At 36.0% G+C, this 15,552-nt stretch overlaps 1 long non-coding RNA gene across 1 annotated transcript in view; it reads right to left on the bottom strand.

Moving 5' to 3' along the window:
- The window catches only part of LOC112397563 (uncharacterized), a 48,836-nt gene that overhangs the window by 22,577 nt on the left and 10,707 nt on the right, over positions 1-15,552 (bottom strand). Inside the window, exon 3 of the long non-coding RNA XR_003002819.1 lies at positions 10,909-11,059. This is a non-coding gene — a long non-coding RNA (uncharacterized LOC112397563). The remainder of the gene's footprint in view (positions 1-10,908; positions 11,060-15,552) is intronic.

Here is a 15,552-nt window from a genome sequence, read left to right as displayed (position 1 = left end):
CACTTCCTTCTGTCCTCTGTGATTTTGGATGAGAAATCTGCTGTCATTTGAATGGTTTTTCCTGTATAGGTACGGTTTTATTTCTCTCTCACTGCTTTCAGAATTTTTCTTCTTTAATTTTAGATGTATGACTATAATGTGTCTTGGCATGGGTTTTTTGAGTTCATCCTGTTTGGAATTCATCCAGCTTCTTTGAACCTATAGGCTTATGTCCTTTGCCAAAATTGGGAAGTTTTTAAGCCATTCTTTCTTTAAACACTTTTCAGTCTCAACCTCTTTTTCCTCTTCTTCTAGTATTCTAGTGACACAAATATTAGGTGCTTTGTTACAGTCATATGGGTTCCTGAGTCTCTGGTCATTTTTACTTTAGTTTATTTTCTCTCTGTTGTTAAGATTGGGTAATTTCTATTGTTCTTTCTTTCAGTTTACTGCTTCTTTCCTCTGACCCCTCCTTTCAGCTGTTAGTCCAACCATTGAGTTTTTTATTTTGGTTACTGTATTTTGAAGTTCTAAAGTTTAGGTTTCTTTATAGCCTCTATTTTGTGTTTTTTTTTGTTTTTTTGTGTTTTTTTTTCATTTGTTTCAATCATGTTTGTAATTGCTCACTGAAATACTTTTATGATAGCTGCTTTAAATTTCTGTCATCTAAATGGAAGGAATAGATAAAAGAATTAGTGAACTAGAAGAAAGAATAATAAAAATTACCCAATTTGAACAACAGAGAGAATAAACTAAAAAAGAGAGAGACAGACAGACACTCAGGGACCTATATGACTATAATAAAAGTTCTAACATTCGTGTTACCAGAATATGGAAAGAAGGTAAAGCTGAAAAAAAAAATAATAATGACTGAAGATCTCCCAAATTCTAATATCTCTGTCATCTCTGTGTTAGCATTTATTGTATTTACTCTCCCATGTTGAGATTTTCCTGGACTTGGTATGATGAATCACTTTCAACTGGAACCTGAACATTTTTGGTATTTTGTTTAAAAACTACAGATTTTATTTCAACTTTCTGTTTTAGCTGTGTTTCATGATATTGCTGTGGCAGGGGAACAGAGGATGTTGCTCCATTGCTGCCAGGTGGGGGTAGAAGCCCAAGTTCCTCACTTGGTCTCTGCTGACACCTGAGATGGTTAGGGGACTCCACAGTACCACTGGGAGGAAATGGGAGGAATGAGGCCTCCCTTCCCCGACACCACTCTGATTGGGAGGAGTAACAGTGCCTCATTACTGCTCCACACATGTCTTCCTATGTTACCACAGAGCTTGTATGGCCCCATGACCACTGGATACTGGTAGTGAGTGTGAAAATCACTCATCACTGGTGATGAGTAAAGTTTTGACTCATCACCAGGTCTCCTCTGACATCAGCCCAATGGGGAGGGAGAGGGGAACCTCATTACTGCAAGGTATGGGTGAAAGTCCAGGTTTCACACATGGCCCTCCTGACACTGTAGATGGAGTAGGGGACTTCATGACTACTCAGCAGGAATGAAAGTACCATCTCCCTACTCAGCCCTCTCTGACACCACACGGGGGTGGAGAGGTACCTTGTTACAGCCTAACGAGGGTGGAACTCTAGGCTACCCTCTTGGTCTTTGCTGACATAGGTGAAGGTGGGGGTCACAATTTTTTCTGTGGTGTTTGGCTCTAGTAGAGTGGTTATTGTCTAAAAGCTTTCTGTGATGTAAGCCTGCCTTTTTCTTGGTCCTTTGGCTACAGAGAGCAAGTGTTTGCTAGGGCTTTTTTTCTGGTCTGCACCTGAGGCATTTGCAGATTCTACCTTCTCCAGCTCCAATTTTCAGATAGATAAGGCAAAAAGGACACCCAAGGATCTCATGACCTTATTGTTCCTATGGTTCCAAGGTTCCAAGACAGTTTGTCTTCTCTTTACCTTTTAGATGGTCTATGTTTACTTTATATATAATGTCCGGGCTTATTAGTAGTACTTGGTAGGAAGAATAAGAAAGATCATCTATTCTATCTTCATGAAGTTCTGAACATTCATTTTTTATAACATTTTATTATAAAGACAATTTTGAGTGACATTAAATGAGATGCTAAAGCTAGAAAAAAGACTTCTTATAATGTTTACTAATATTAACATTGTAATTAAACACAAGATTAAGATTTGTAGGTGCTGTTCATTTGTCATATCGTAGCAAAGGCATGTACATGTCTAGCTAAGGATCCAAGCTAAGGCTAGTCTAGTCTTGGTAGGCAGATAGATAACTGCCTATGGGTGTATGGTTTCATGGTGTTAAGTAAGCCAGATTTCCTCAAGTAAATCCTCTCTCTGGCTAGTGCATAGCATTACCAGGTTTCAACTTTATCCCATAAGCCTATTTCTATAATACCTGTTGAAATATAAACAACCATGGAGAATATATGGTTCTATTCTTGACCCCAAGAGTGCTGTATGCTGTGAGCACTCACCAGTAGAAAGGAACAAACAGATACCTAACAGAAACAAATAGATATGAAAACAGGTCATCACAACCCCCAAATATGTTCTTTCAGATACACACACACAGTCACAAATATACATCTCTGACAAACAACTGAATGAACAAACAAATAAAAGTACCCAATTTAAAAGGAACTTTGGATTATAACTAATACATTTATTGACAACTACTTGATGTGTTGAAAAGGTCACAAGAAGTTGAGTACAATATATCTTTCCCACTAGTTGGAGGAGAGATTTGGTTTCCTCTGGTCTCCTTCTGCCATTCAGGAACTAAGCTTGATAAGTATTTATTAAGTACTTACTATGTGACAGGCACCACATTATATACTAGGGATAAAGACTTATAAGTCATTTCTCTATGCTTTCTCTTATTTGAAGACTCTTATACCAAAAAGATATTCCTAGGAAATTGGCTTTCTTTATCACAAATCTGTGTTGCATTTTAGAAAATGCTTTCCCTTATCTCCACCCATTAACACTTAAAATAAAGTAGACACATAATCTATTATTGTCCATATTTAACAAATAAGGGCAGTGAGGCCCAGAAACCTAAGTGTCTTTCCCACAGTCCCACAACAAGGAGAATTAGCCTTAAATTAGTCTTCTGACCCCCAAACCCAGGATGCTCTTCATATCACACATTGATAATGCTCAGTTCCTGAAAGCCATTTTCCCCCAAAGACCTGTCAACCTTTGGTTAAAATCCCACCTTATGATTATGTTTATTTTTCTAACTCTTTCTACCAAATCAAAAACCCCATGAGAGTGGGGACTTTATTATTATAATTCACTATAATTTTACATATCTGTCCTTGTTGGCATTCCATTGATATTTGTTGAATTAACTTGAATGATGCAAGAGAATCTAGATTCTCAAATAAAAAATAATCCTTATGTTCTTCCTTGTTATCAATCAGCCTTCCTTAGTCCCTTCCCAGCTCTGTGATCTCAAATAAATTAATAACATTTTTCTTAGCTTAGGTTTCTTTTTTGCAAAACGGGCATAATAATGCTTACTTTACAGGGTTGTTATGACTATAGGAGTACTCAGTAAATGGTAATTATTATTATAAAATATGTAAAATTTCAAGGATAGTGTTTGGCATGGAGCAGGCCTTCCTCCCCTCACCACTGCCCCCCCACTAGATAGGGAACTTCAGGAGGACAGGGACATGCCTATTTAAAACTAATAGTGCATTTCTTTTTATGGCTGAGTAATATTTCATTGTATATATGTGCCACATCTTCTTTATCCATTCATCTGTTGCTGGACACTTAGGGTGATACAGAAAAAATTTAAAAAAATAAAATCAATAGCACAGTGCTTTGTACTTACCAGACATTGGAAAGAGATTTGCTAAATGAATAGATAAATGAATACAATACTGTAAAAGGATGTTTAATTATCAGTGTTACAAAATATTTAATTTTACTAAGAGTAGGTTAATACAGTATTTTGGCAATATAGTAAATCTATATACATCTTCTGACTAAAAGAAAATATATGATCATCAATCACTCTGAATCATTTCATTTTAACACATTTACTGTATTATTTATTTTACTTTTAAAGTCCCCATCAGCTCCCTACTATCTGCCTTTATCATTTCCTGGGAACTAATTGTTCATTCATGCATGCAATTAACATTTACTGAGCTCTTACTGTCTACCACAAACCAGGTTGCAAAGATTCATAGGACTCTCTCTCTGTCTCTAAAGGATTTATACCCTACAAGGAAAAACCAATGCATAAACAATTTATAATTAATGGAGGTGTTATGATAGAAGTACAAAAAAGTGCTATGGTTATAAGAGTGATTCATCCTGCCTGGGGTCTTGGCTTATGAAAGCATACATGTGAGAAAGTGATTTTTCTCTTTGTACACTAAATTGACTTAGTAGTAATAAAAATAGTTTCCATTTGTATAGTACTTTGCAAAGTGCTTTCATATCCATTTCTTCTTTTAATCCTCACAATGAAGCCTCTATAGTTTGTTTAGTGGGGTTTTTTAGTATAGTCATCAAAAAAGATAGCTATGAAGCCAACAGGTAAATAATATGGAAATTCATTCTAAAGTCCATAGGTGGATGATATAAGCTGAAACTGGAAATACGACTTTATTGGAGCTTCACAGAAATCATTCCAAGAAAAGCTCATAGGAGAGACCTGTTCCTTCCCCTTTGTCCTCAGTGTCATTACTTACTTCAAGCCAGATCTGCCATCTTGCTCATAGATTATAACAACCGTCTAGCTGGATTCCTTGATTTGCATCTCATCTCCCTCCAAGCCATTTGCTACATTGGCTACAAAATGATAATTTTTAAATGCAAATTGAAGCATGTCATTTTCCTGCTTAAAGCTCTTTTATCCTATAGAGTGCCTCACTTCTTATAGGATAAAATTCAAATGCTTTTGTATAGTATATAAAATTCTCCATTATATAAACCTATCAAATTCTTTATTGGTCACTCTCTTCTAATAATTTTACTATTTGCTCAAAGCTATCACACTATTTCCATTTCTACACCTTTATAGTGTCTTTGGCCTATAATGCCTTTAACTCTCCATCATTCTGTCTGGTAAAATGATGGACATAGAAACTGTGGCTTTTTTGTTGTTGTTTATATATAGACTTAACAGTAACAGCAAAATCTTGGCAACAGAAATTTGGCTCTTTCTTTCTTTCCTTAATTCACTGCATAAAACACAGTTTGGGAAACACTAGACTAGAATTTTCTTTTAAGATCTCAGGAAGAAATAACTATGTTTTTTATTACATATCAAAGATTCATGACATTTATATTCATTTAACATAGAACTAAAATATATTCTTTTGTGAGCATATTCTGTGCTATATGCTAAGGAACCAGTTGGAGATAAGTCAAAACAAGGCAGATATGAGTCCATCGTGGATCTTACATTCAATGAAATAAATAGACAATAAAATAAGTGAATAAATTAAATCTTATAAGTGATGATAAGTGCTAATAAGGAAATAAAGAATGGTCTGGGAAAGGAGGCATTTTGGAGAAAATGGTCCATGAAGGTCTCCTTGAGGAAATTACATTTCAGATGAGACTTGAAAGATGAGGAGCCAGCCATGCAGTTGGGAGAAGGGTCTGCTGGGCCAAAGAAGACTTTTGGAGTGGTTGAAGAACTGAACGACCAATGTGGTTGCACACAGTGAGAGAGGGGGAGAGTGATGGGAGTTGACAGTAAATCATACAGGACCTGGTAGGCAAAGGCAAGGAAAGCATCGAAAGATTTTTTTTTTGCAAGTGAATAGTGACCCTAACTGCAACACTGGCTTCAGGGTGAAAGGTGGAGAATGGATCATAAGAGAACAGGAAAGAAACAAGGAGACCAGTAATAAGGCTATCGTAATGGTCTGTTCAAGATACACTGATGAATGGACTATAGTGGTAGCAGTGGCTGTGTAGACAAGTGGATGGACTTGAGACACATTTTGGAGATGAAACCATCAAGCCCATTTTGGAGGACAGCAAAAAGAATCAAGGATGAGTTCTAGGTTTCTGGCCTGAAGCAACAGGATAGATGATGGAGCCATTTACTGAGATAAAAGAGACTGAGGGAAGAAAAAAATGGAGCAAAATTGAGAGTTTCTTTTTGGAAATGTTATATATGAGTTATCTATGAAACATTTGGGTGAAGCTATCAGTAGGCAGCTGGATAAATAAATTTATATTTCAGAAAGGAGTCCTGAGCTAGATACATGAGCACGGGAGGTTTTTTTTTTTTTTAACATCTTTATTGGAGTATAATTGCCCCACAATGGTGTGTTGGTTTCTGCTTTATAACAAAGTAAATCAGTTATACATATACATATGTCCCCATATCTCTTCCCTCTTGTGTCTCCCTCCCTCCCACCCTCTCTATCCCACCCCTCTAGGCGGTCACAAACCACCGAGCTGATCTCCCTGTGCTATGCGGCTGCTTCCCACTAGCTATCTATTTCACGTTTGGTAGTGTATATATGTCCATGCCACTCTCTCACTTTGTCACAGCTTACCCTTCCCCTTCCCCATATCCTCAAGTCCATTCTCTAGTAGGTCTGTGTCTTTATTCCCGTCTTACCCCTAGGTTCTTCATGACCTTTTTTTTTTTCTTAGATTCCATATATATGTGTTAGCATACAGTATTTGTTTTTCTCTTTCTGACTTACTTCACTCTGTATGACAGACTCTATATATAGATGGGTTGAGATGAATGAATGCATTAAATGTATTACTGAAATAATGCATGGAAAGTAGAAGACACTTCACTTTGCATGTAGCAAATATGCTCAAAGTATATTAGCTAGAAGATGCTGCTTACGGTTAGAAAATTCTTCACACAGTATAACCCAAATCTTTTCTACTAAGAATAAACTGCTTTTGTATCACTTTCTTCTCAGTAATAGAAAACATCCAGTAGTCTTAATAAGGTATTTACGTATTTGGAGACTTATTTAGAATGTTTTATGTACTCATATGCAGAAATACAAAAGAATAAAAAGTCTACTAATATAACAAATGCATGGCATATATAACAATATATTATATAACATAAAAATGTATATAACAGGAAAAGTATATAACTACACATAATTTGGTTTGAAAAGTATTTTTAAGAAACTGAATGGAAAGGCAGTTAAATTTAAAAATTTTTCAGCATCTTAACACCTACATATAAAATAAATAGATTCCAGGGCTTCCCTGGTGGCGCAGTGGTTGAGAATCTGCCTGCCAATGCAGGGGACACGGGTTCGAGCCCTGGTCTGGGAGGATCCCACATGCCGTGGAGCAAATAGGCCCGTGAGCCACAACTACTGAGCCTGCGCATCTGGAGCCTGTGCTCCGCAACAAGAGAGGCTGCGATAGTGAGAGGCCTGTGCATCGTGATGAAGAGTGGCCCCCAGTTGCCACAACTAGAGAAAGCCCTTGAACAGAAACGAAGACCCAACACAGCAAAAATAAATTAATTAATTAATAAAAATAGATTCCAGAATGCTGATCAACTAATTTATGATACAGTATATTAATTATTTTTATGCTATGGGATGCTCAACCACATTATGATTAAGAAAATGTGGTTTTACCTCATACATCCTGTCTCTGCTATTTACTAGCTGTGTGATCTTGGACAAATTATATAACCTCCTGGTTCCTCAGTGTCCTCATCTGTAAAACACCAATAATTATAATACCTACCTAATCAGGTTGTCAAGTGAAATGTTAAAAATGATGTTTAAAATACGTAGCATAGTGCCTAAAGTAATCAATAAATGATCCATCTATATCAGTGGTTCTCAACCTTGGATGACATTAGAATCACCTGGGGAGTTTTTAAAATACTATGTCCAGGCTTCACCCAAACCAATTAAATCAGAATCTCTTGGAGGTACGTCTCAGGCCAACAATATATTTTTTTTAAAAAACAGCTCCCTAGATAATTCTAACGTGTAGCCAGAGTCAAGAACTATAACCTAAAAATAAATGTCGTATATAATATATGAAAATGTAATCTTTGTATTGAAATGTTTATAAAATATAGTGTGATGCCAGTTAAACAAGTGACCAAAAGAACTTCAAAACCTGTCTAATAATTTAGTTTGGAAAAAAAGTAAGTTGAAAGAGTAGATAAATGATAATTAAAAACAAAGACATGGTCTAGCATCTCTGAAGTAAGATGCCTGCACTCAACTCCCAGCTCCACCACTTACCAGCTTTGCAACTTCAGGCAAGTTACTCAACTACTGTTTCCTCATTTGTAAAATAGCGATAATGACAGTACCTACCTCTTATTGTGTTGTTAGACCATTGGATGATTTAATATTTGTAAAATGCTTAGAACAACGCCTGGCATATAGTAAGCACTATGTATCGGTTTTAAAAAGAGTACTTGGATGGAAATATTTGGAATGAAATAATGCTGGCATTAATATTGAATCTTAGTAACATATTTTGCATTAAATTAGAACTGAAAACAGGTGTTATACAAAAGCTCTGGGGTGATTATTTTAAAAATTCTTTACACCTTATATCAAAGATCAAACTGATCTTAAGTTCACACTAGCTACTCTCCTTATAGAAGATGATGTGTTAATCTAGCCAGGACGTGTATAAAATACCACAGAATATGTTAATAAAACTATCCACTATCCCTGAAGCCCTGAAGTTCAAATATTATCTGATGAACTGCAGGGAATTTTTAAAACAAGATCACCATATACATGTGTTGTGTTGGGTTTAGGTCCTGGAGGTGGATTTTTCAGTGATTTTCCTTTCTTTGTCATACCTGGTCTGGCCCTTGCCTACTTCTCCAGCCTTATTCTAATGGCCTCACCCCACACCCTTGCCCCATCCAGGAAATCTTCCCTTCACTTTCTTCAAGTCCTACTGTTTCCTCCTCCAATCCTTTGCTACTCTTACTGATGATTCCTCTTCCTGGAATGCTCTTCTCATTTTCCTCTGACCATCCCACCCCCAACCTACACATCTTTTAAAACTCAATTCAAGTACTAACCTCTTCTTCTATGAAGCCTTTCCCAACACCCCAGGTGGAGGTAAGCATTCCCTCTTTTGTACCTACTTATATTATGAACAGACGGCATTTTCAATTTTTTTTTTTTTTTTATTTGGCCACACTGAGTGGCATGAAGGATCTTAGCTCCCTGACCAGGGATCAAACCTGGGCCCTGGCAGTGAAAGCACTGAGTCCTAACCACTGGATCATGAGGGAATTCCCCAGATGGCCATTTTTAAAGCCACATTTGAGTCTTTTTAAAGGTCAGGAACAATTGTCTTATTTTATTTACATATGTGTTTATTTAATCATCAACCCCTGGCACAGAATCAGGCTCGTTTAACTAATTTCATTGACCTAGAGAATGGAAGGAAGGGAGAAAGGGAACAATGAAGGAATGGTATCCATTTGTATGGTGTTTGACTGAGAAGAGGGGCATCATCAGTGAGCACGAATGAAGCAGTTGGAATCTATGGTTGCTGGTTTCAGTAAGACCAACAGGAAAACCATGCTAGCACAAAGCCATCAGCTTCTCATAAACCTAAGACATCATCATGCCTCTGCTACATCGAGAGACCCTGCTCAAGATTTCATTGAAACCCTAAGGTCAGAGAGACGTGGGAGAAGAATCCCTCAAAGCTATACAAGAGAGCGTTCATTTACAAACTTTGTAAGTTCTCTAGCTCTCCGTTTTCTAAATTTGCTCCCATCTTTAGTAGATTTTTATAATGTCCCACCACTTCTCAGAAGTCTTTTCCAGTTTTGTGGAGACAAAGTCATTAGACTCACAACATTTTAGCACAGTTAATATCAGGACCCCTGGGATTCTGGCTCTATCATTAGCTCTGCAGTTTTAAGCCAGATGCTTAACAGTCCTGTGCCTCAGTTTACTTGCCTTTAATATGAAAACAATAATAGTATTTATCATAGAGTTGTAAAGTGGATTAAATATTTAGAATATCACATTGCATGTAGAGAGTCCTAAATACACATTTATATTTATTATAAATTAATAGTTAATATTATATGTTAGTTAATACTATAGACAAGAACTACTAATTTAGTCTCTTCTTTAAACAGGAAAAATGTAGGTGCTTCTGTTATAATTATCAAAACAGTGCTTATTTTAGAAGTTAAGGAACTAAATATATTGGTCACACTGAGGATATACTTTTACCTTCTGTATAAATAAACACGTCTACTTACAAAACAGAAGATGTCTCATCAACGAATCCTCTGTGGTATTTGCTGCTTCAGAGTCTATATTAGCAATGGTGAAACTTGGCAAGAAAACCAATCTTGTATAATGGCAGAGAAATGACAGGCCAACCTTGCCTAGGACTCATAAAATTCAAACAAGGTAGTATCTGTCAGAGGCACCGACACTTTTCTTTTTCTAAACTGAAATGAGCTGAACACAAGTATGAAGCTTATTATCAATCTCGTTTTCAGTTCCTTTGAAATCTTTCATGAGTCTCTCCTATTTAAGGAGACCAGCCATCAAAGAAGAGTCTATGTGTGGTAGGGGATTAGGTTAGACAAACGCCTATAGAAATTCAATATCCATCGTTCTCTTTTCCATTCTCCTATTAAGAGGGCAAATTTTATCCTCCTTAGTAAATGAACCATAGAGGCCTCTAAAGAGGCTGGGATGGTTAGACTGTAGAGGGATCCCTGACATTATGCCTAAGGACAGATTCCAGTTTATGTCCCCAGCAATGGTGAATAGATAAGTCAATAGATTACTTTTCATTTACATCTAAAATCAACAAACCAATCATTTGTTTACATGTGGGTTGTGCCTAAATATTGAGCATTCATGATTACTAATAAAAGAGACTATTCGTATTCACATTCACATTAGCTTTCACAAGTAAGTCTGACCCACAAACACCTTATAGTCTTACCAGAATGAAGTTTCTAAATCCCTCAAGGAAACATGTCCAGCTAGTCAAGAGGTATTCCTGCTTCTTCCACAGCCCGCCTCTCCAGCCACTTGCTGATGCATTCTATCTTCTTGAGCAGTAAGACAGACAACTGGACTCACAGGAAACAAGACTGAAATGGAACACAGGTCTGTAACTCAGAAGATGGTGGCTTTGCGTGGTTTTGCCACTTACTAGCTGTGTTTCCTCATGAATTCACTTAACTTTCATTTATTCAATAATAAGATTTTCCCCTCCCTCCATCTCAGCAAGTTACTTTGAGGATATTAGAACTGACTATGAGAGCAACCCTAAACTGTAAAGTGACAAACGGATGTCACTCTGACTATTCATTCCAGAGCATGCATGGGAGTTTTGTGCCAGCAGCCTCTGGTGTTAGACTGCCTGAGTTCAAATCCAGGCTCCCACCCACTAATTGTGACCTTGAACAAGTGCATGCTTCTGTTTCCCCATCTGTGAAATATGAAATGGAAGGACACCTGTATGGCACTTAATGACAAGAACCTAGAAAACATTCCATAAAACGTTAAGATTTGATTCAGCAAGGACATTTTTAAATTTAGTTTTTATTTTATATTATAGTTGATTTACAATGTTATGTTAGTTTCAGGTGTACAGCAAAATTATTCAGTTATACATATGCATATAACCATTCTTTTTCAGATTCTTTTCCCATATAGGTTATTATAGAATATTGAGTAGAGCTCCCTGTGCTAAATAGCAAGGACTTTTTTAAGTATCTATTCCTTGACTATGTATGAGCTTTGAGAATGCTGAAGAATAGACAAGGTCTAATTCCCACCTTTGGAGGTCTCACAGATGTGCGAAGGGTAGACACTGAGGTAAACAAGTGTTGTGATGAAGATAAAATGTGGTTAAGCACAGGGCACAGATCCATTCCTAATCCCCTGTTCTGTCCTTCTGCCTTCCTCTGTTTCCCTGTTCTTCCTAGGCAAATTCCCCTGATAACTGCATCTACTTTCAGAGCTAAGACCCATAGCGCAGAACTCTACCCTCACTGCAGGATATCCCCAAGTAGCTTACTCCCTTCCTCCACTCCTGAACCTATACCTCTTACAACTAATCTCTCAACCTAATCAATGACCAAACCATGATAAATTTGTCTGAGAAGCATGCCCCATTTCTCAACCCATACACACATCTACTGCGTTCATCTTGACGTTGCAGGAGCTTCCTATGCATCTCTGGGCCTCCAGTCTCAACCTCCCTACCCATCACTCATTCCCCATTCACCCACCTGAGTTATTCTAAAGCTTATATCTGTTCACAGTACTCCCTGTGGTAAGCCTTCAGTGGCTTCCCATTACTGACTCAACAGCATTTTCTTAGGCCTACAGGACTCTTAACTCAAATCTCGGGCTCCTTTCTATTTTATTCACAGTTCTCAGGCCTCAACAAAAAGGAAACCCAATGTACCTTTCCAGAACACACATGTACCTTCTAATTCTCTCTACTCTTGCTCTTGTTTTGATCCTGTTATCTCAGATATCCTATCTGCCAGCTATCCACCCACCATCCTTCTTTTTCATCCTTCAATGTCCAGCTCAAATGTCAATGACTACATATTGCTTTCCCTGATTAACCAGAATCCCTCAGGATTTCTTGCTCTTTATCCTAGATTTACACATACCGTGTAGATTGAACCATATGATTTACCTTATTTTTGGTAGGCCAAAAATGGCCAAATAACAGTAATTTCAAATAATTCAACCTATAAATTAATGTTTCTCTTACACCACTTATCCTGCTTCAGTAGACTTCTTTATACTCTGTCTTCTTCCTTGCATGCCCAGTGCCTAGCAGTGATGGAAAAGTAGATTCTCAGAAAATGCTTATAGAATTCAAGATAATTGTTATAAATGGATCTCAATATAATACTTCATTGAGTTCCCTTAAGTCTAGGTATCAATCTTTCTCTCATTTTGCTGGAGTCTGACAAGGGTAAAGTTACTCACCCAAGGCTGTCTTATCAAGTCAGGAGTGTAGGTATCCTTTCCTCATTTCCATCAGGACCCCGCTCTCTCTACCTACCAACTAATAATTATCTAGCCTAGAGAGGGAAAAATCCACCTCCAGGGTCATCCTTTCTCTAGGCAGCAAGTGTGTAATTTGTAATGTTATCCATTCAGGACATTCATTCAGTCACTCAGTCATGGAGATGTGATTGGCACTGGGAATATAGAAGTAAAAAAGGCAACCAGAGGTGATGAATTTAGAGTGCCTTTGTTCTTTGACCTGGTCTTCAAACATTTTTCCTCGAGAATCACCCGAAGACATTTTGAACATTTAAACAATATCATGTATTTTTGAACAGTTTTAAATGTCTTGTACATTTTAAGGTATCTAAATTTTTTATCATAAGTTTACATTGTCACAAAGGATATAATTTTCAATATATATTTAATATTGTCACTTTAAATATAATTACTATATCATTTTAAATGTATTAAATGAAATTTGAATATTATAATAATTTAATACTCAAGACCAGCTATTTAAAAATATATGAAAAACTATTTTGTAATATTTGGAAATTTTAGGCCTTTTCTTTGTCTATTTCAACTCACATTTCCACTATACTTTCTTCCTGGATTTTATACATATATATTATATCAAAACTGTGGAGCTGTATATTTAGGTCAATTTACAAAAATATCCATGGCAAACAATAAGCCGAATTACACTTTCAGAAAAATTTCGCTTTTATTATTTCAATTCAAATACATATGTTAATAAGCATTGCAAGAAACATTATAAAAACAATGAGAAATAAGTTGCAAAATGAATCCTGTAAGACAGATTATAAAAAGTAGTCAAGGTTAAAATAATATAGATCTAATATGAATAATTAATCCATTTTCATAAATTATAAAAAAAGGTAAAGCAATATGTTAGCTCTCAGTATCAAATCTGTAATAAAGCAATGAGTATACAGTTTATGAAATAATGATAATATCATTCCTCTAATAAGAATGTGTGTCTCTGTGCAGTCAAAAGCCAGAGAATGGTCAAATGAAGCAAACGTGGTCCAACTACATGCCATCACAAGAGACATAATTGATTCAAAGACACAATAAGTTGAAAGTAAAAGGATTGAAAAATATATCCCATACAAAGAGTATCCAAAATAGAGCTGAAGTGGCTACAGTAGTATAAGGCAAAATAGACTTAGAGACAAATTTTGTTACTAGTGACAAAAAAGGACATAATAATAAAAGGGTCAGTCCGTCATGAAGACAAAATAAATATAAGCATAATGCATCTAACGAGAGAGTGCCCCAAAACATGACGTAAAATACATACATTAAAAAGTGATATAGACAATTCAACAATAATATTTGAAAACTTCAACACCTCACTTTCAACAATGGGTAGAACAACCAGGCAGATCAACAAGGAAACGGAAAACGTAAACACTGTAAACCAACTAAATATAACAGACTTCTACAGAACACTCCAATCAACAACAAGCAGAATATACATTCTTCTCAAGTGCATATGGAACATTTTCCAGGATATGTTAGGAGTATATGTTAGGAGGCCATAAAACAAACCTCAATAAATTTAAAAGTATTTAAATTATACAGTGTTCTTTGACCACAATGGAATGAAATGAAAAGTCATAATAATAGAAGGAAATTTGAGAAATTCACAGATATGTGAAAATTAAATAAAACTCTCCTAAATAACAATTGAGTCAAAGAAGAAATCACAATGCAAATTACAAAATAATTTGAGATAAATGAAAATAAAACCACACATACCAAAACTCATGAGATGCAGCTCAAACAGCAGTCAGAGGGAAACTTATAGCTATAATGCCTATAAGTATAAGAGGAATAAAGATCTCAAATTGATAACCTGAACTTCTACCTTAAGAAACTAGAAAAAGAAGAATAAGCTAAAACAAGCAAGCAGAAGGAAGAAAATAATAAAGATTAGATCACAAATAAATAAAATAAAGAATAAAAATAATAGTGAACATCAATGAAATCAAAAGTTAGTGATTTGAAAAAGATCAACAAAATTAAACTTCAACTAGCCTGGCCAAGAAAAAAAAGTAAGGACCCAGATTACCGAAATCAGGAATAAAAGAGGGGACCTCAGTACTAACCTCACAGAACTAAAAAGGATTGTAAGGGAATACTATGAATAATCATATGACATCAAATTAGATAACCCAGGTGAAATGGATAAATTCCTAGAAAAACACAAACAACTGAAACTGAAAAAATTAAAAATCCAAATAGACTTAAAACAAGTAAAGATATTTCATTAGCAATTTTAAATCTTCGCACAAAGAAAAGTCTAGGTCTAGGTGGCTTCACTAGTGAATTCTACCACACGTTTAAAAAAGAATTAATGTCAATCCTTCAGACACTCTTACAAAGATTTAGAAGGGGAAGGAACACTTCCCAACGCATTCTATGAGACCAGTATTACCTTAAGACCAAAACAGGACAAAGACATGATAAGAAAAGAAAGCTACAGATCAATAGTCCCTACAAATACAGATGTAAATATCCTCAACAAAATACTAGCAATCCAAATCCAGCAATATATATATATATATATATATATATT

The sequence above is a fragment of the Neophocaena asiaeorientalis genome, unplaced genomic scaffold (genome assembly GCF_003031525.2).
Source record: "Neophocaena asiaeorientalis asiaeorientalis breed wild unplaced genomic scaffold, Neophocaena_asiaeorientalis_V1.1 scaffold218, whole genome shotgun sequence".
NCBI classification, from domain to species: domain Eukaryota; kingdom Metazoa; phylum Chordata; class Mammalia; order Artiodactyla; family Phocoenidae; genus Neophocaena; species Neophocaena asiaeorientalis.
Note: the sequence above shows the minus strand (reverse complement) of the source record. Positions and strands in the feature narration are given on the sequence as shown.